General features: G+C 45.4%; 1 long non-coding RNA gene across 1 annotated transcript; it reads right to left on the reverse strand.

Moving 5' to 3' along the window:
• Positions 1 to 1,805: 1,805 nt before the first annotated feature.
• LOC129249849 (uncharacterized) lies at positions 1,806 to 3,106 on the reverse strand. The gene is made up of 5 exons (XR_008582737.1): positions 2,995 to 3,106; positions 2,851 to 2,927; positions 2,588 to 2,751; positions 2,362 to 2,525; positions 1,806 to 2,302 (listed from the first exon to the last, which is right to left on the reverse strand). It is a non-coding gene; the product is annotated as an uncharacterized LOC129249849 (long non-coding RNA).
• Between the last annotated feature and the right edge of the window lie 411 nt (positions 3,107 to 3,517).

The following is a 3,517-nucleotide window of genomic DNA, read 5'->3' on the forward strand; positions in this document are numbered from 1 at the left end:
CACAGCATCTGTTGTTGAACGGGCTTTGCGGAATCCAAATTGTCGGGGTGATAGACCGCCTACATCCTCTATAGCAGCCTCCAGACGGACTGCAATCAGTCGTTCCAGGATTTTTCCTGCGGTGTCGAGCATGCACAGGGGGCGGTAGCCTGTAGGATCTTCCGCAGGCTTGGATCCTTTTGGTATTAAAACCAGTTTCTGCAACTTCCACTGGGTTGGAAATGTACCTTCCTTTAGGCATGTATTGTAGAGAGCTACAAAAATGTCGGTACGACTTTGAATAGCAACTTTTAAGGCCTCGTTGGGGATTCCATCCGGTCCTGGAGCTTTATTATTTTTAATCCGTTTTATGATCATCAGGAGTTCTTCTTTGTTGGTTAGCTGCAAATGTTGTTCGCCTTCACAGGATCCTACCAATTCGTGGTCTCGTATAGTGTCTTGGACGGGGAACAGAGTTTCTACTACATTACGCAGTGTAGGTGGTCACGCTCGTTTGCCAAGCTGGCTTCTTCGGATGGGAAATGAAGACGGATGTCCTTGAAACTTCCAGCTGGGACAAAGCGGGCCGCAGCAGCTGTGAGCACCTTGCGGAATGTGCGTTCGCCTGCGCGCACATCGGTGGGGATGGGAAGAGCGGCGAAGGTGTCCTCGTTGAATTCTTTGAAGCCGGCCCAATTAGCTTTTTTAAAGATAAAACAGGACCGGTGGTTCGCATAAACAAAGTCGGCAGGTCTCTCAATGGGAGATGAGATGATAATGGGCAAGTGGTCTGATGCAAGTGATAGCATAGGTCGGCACGTTATGCTATTTATTAGACCCGCCCTAGCTATTTTTAGGTCAGGCGAGCTGCTGCAATTGCCCACTACCGTGGTGGGGGCTTCGTTGTTGTTGTTGTTGTAGCAGTATCTTCGCCCTGTCAGTGTAGTGTAATTACCGGTCGTCTTCGTCTAGCTCATCTAACGGTAGGCCCAGGAAACTGGCTGTTTCGATGGGTTGGGTCCAGAGGGAGAGAGGTGTAAGATGAGTGGGTTTGATGGGGCATGTGAAAAGGTGGTTAGTGTCGTGCGAGGTGCCTTCACATGCTGGACATATGTTTAGTATGTTGGGGTCGATTCTGGATAGGTAGGAGTTTAACCTGCTACAGTATCCAGAACGTAATTGTGCCAAGGTTACGCGGGACTCTCGGGGAAGCTGGAGCTCTTCGTCTGCAATAGGTGGTGGTTGGACTCCGATAACGGCATTCGGGGGTCGGGAGCTTAAGACGGTGGTAAGGGTCTCCCGATGAATGTCGTTAATGGCCTGTCTGATCCTGTCTGTTTTGTCCTGGATCTCGTCCACGTAGTTGAGGACGGTAAACGTAGTGCTCGGTTTCCTGGACCGCAGGTATTTTGATACTGTGCTGGCTCATGAAGTCAACTATCTCGTCGACCTTGATCTTGAGTCCGTTACAGTTGAATTGCAGAAGCTTAAAGCTTCTGGGTGAGGTCGTTGTAACTCGGGGGGTGAGGGACGTGTGGGGTTGTCTTCGTTGGTCCTGCTGTGCGTTCCGCAAAAGTTGTTGTGGCCTGACGTTGACGGGTGGCCCCGCCACAGGGGGTGTTGCGGGTGCAGAGCTCTGCGATAGGGGGCAGTAATCGCGTGTCCACTCACGGGTGGTGCCCAAGCCAGAACACCTCCGAAAATGGCACTAGCCATTGCAAGAATTGCACTGGACTGTTGTTAGATTCTGAGGAACTATGGTCTGACACACGGAACAGACTGTGCGGGGCTGTTGGTTCGTCCTCGCACTGGGGTAGGAGCAGGAAGGTTGTGGGTCAGTGGGGGAGTTGTGTTGCGCCTGAGGGATCCTTACAGCTAAGGTATGGTTGGCGGCGGCAGTTTGGCTTACCGGCACTGATGACGGTATCGCCGTTGAGGCAGGGGCCCTATACCTTGTGTACCACTCCCTATGAGTCTCAAGACCTGAACAGGTCTTAAGATGGCACCGAGGTGGAGTTCGGGTGGAGCCGTTTGTGGTAGATGCAGCAGTAAAATACCTCTGGTCCAGGGTCTGGTTCGACGCCAGCCCTGAAGAGAAGTAATTGGAGCAAATCTGCTGCAAGGGATTGCTCCTGTGACGAAAGATTGATGGTGGGATACGGTACACTAGACAGGGCTAGTTTACTGGGGCGGCAGCCCTTGGTCAGGAAAAAAAGCCGAGTCATTCCGGTAACGTAGAACCGGCTGCCATGTGGTAATTGGCAGCTTTAATTAAGGAATTATGTTTGACGAACATATACAAGAGCTCTGGACAATTCGCCAACTGTTGGTATGCAAGTTTTTAATAAATTATGTAAAACGTTTTTATAGCAAATTTCATACCTTTTAGTCATTATATAGCCATTGCGGTATAAAAGCGTTGAGACTTAGCAGCTTGTTTGCTATATGTTTACATACGCTAGTAGAATTTTCTAACTCAGGATCATAAATGAGCTTTTGTAACAGTGATCGGGCCAGATTGGTTGCTTTATTGCGATGAAGCAAATCTAAATTATAGAAAAAATCATATAGCAAAGAAAATGTTTGTATAGAAACTACTTTTTCTCACCAGCCATTTCACTTTCCTATGACCACGCTCATGCTTCATTGGCGCTTCCTTGGTAATGTGGCGTACCCATATGAGAAGAGGTGATAATCCGAAGCCAGTAAGCAGCTTCAATGCAGCAGTATATAAACCTCCACCAGATAAAATTATTGCCAATTCTTGTGGACCTGCATTAATAAATGTTTGTACGTCTTTTCGATAATCAGCGAATGATCCTTTGTATGATGTTTTAATTTTCAATACAAAGAATATATGCACTTTCTTACTTTACTGCAGTTATTCGACGGACAGTTTCCGTGTTTTCACTTGTTAATACTTTACTGAACATCTGCTTTATTTGAGCCTAAAACACAAATTGAATTGGATTAGAAAACATGTTTAAAAACATTACTTTAATAGGGTTTGCTTACTATTCAAAGAAAATTTTTAATCAACCTTTGTAACCCATTATCCTCTGTTTCCCTTTCTTGATTTTCAACCACTTGTTGAGATTGCGTATGCGGAAGAGAATCCTAGATTTGAAAAAAAGTCGTTTCACATCTTTTGGAAGTTCAAAACCAAATGCGGTCGGATATTTTTCAATCACAAATGTAAACATACGAATGTAAACATACCAATACAAACAATGCATGTAATTTGGACGTAGTTTATATTAACGGCGAAAAATTCAGCTGGGTGGTTGCCATCACCTGTAATAAATCTACCTTGGTATGTATCCACCCCTCGCGGTGAACATATTAAACACATTAAGATGCGATTGCATTTAAATAGACATATACAATTTTTGGGTGGCATTTCACATTGTCGGGTATCTCATTGGGCCTTGCAAATTTCTCATAGCCAAATAATAATAAAAAAAATTAAAGGCGTAGTGCATTTTCATTAACACAAAAAAATTTTTTTTTTTGGTTTTCTTCGCTGTGATCAGCACTG

Source organism: Anastrepha obliqua, chromosome 6 (assembly GCF_027943255.1).
Source record: "Anastrepha obliqua isolate idAnaObli1 chromosome 6, idAnaObli1_1.0, whole genome shotgun sequence".
In the NCBI taxonomy this organism is placed as follows: Eukaryota; Metazoa; Arthropoda; class Insecta; order Diptera; family Tephritidae; genus Anastrepha; species Anastrepha obliqua.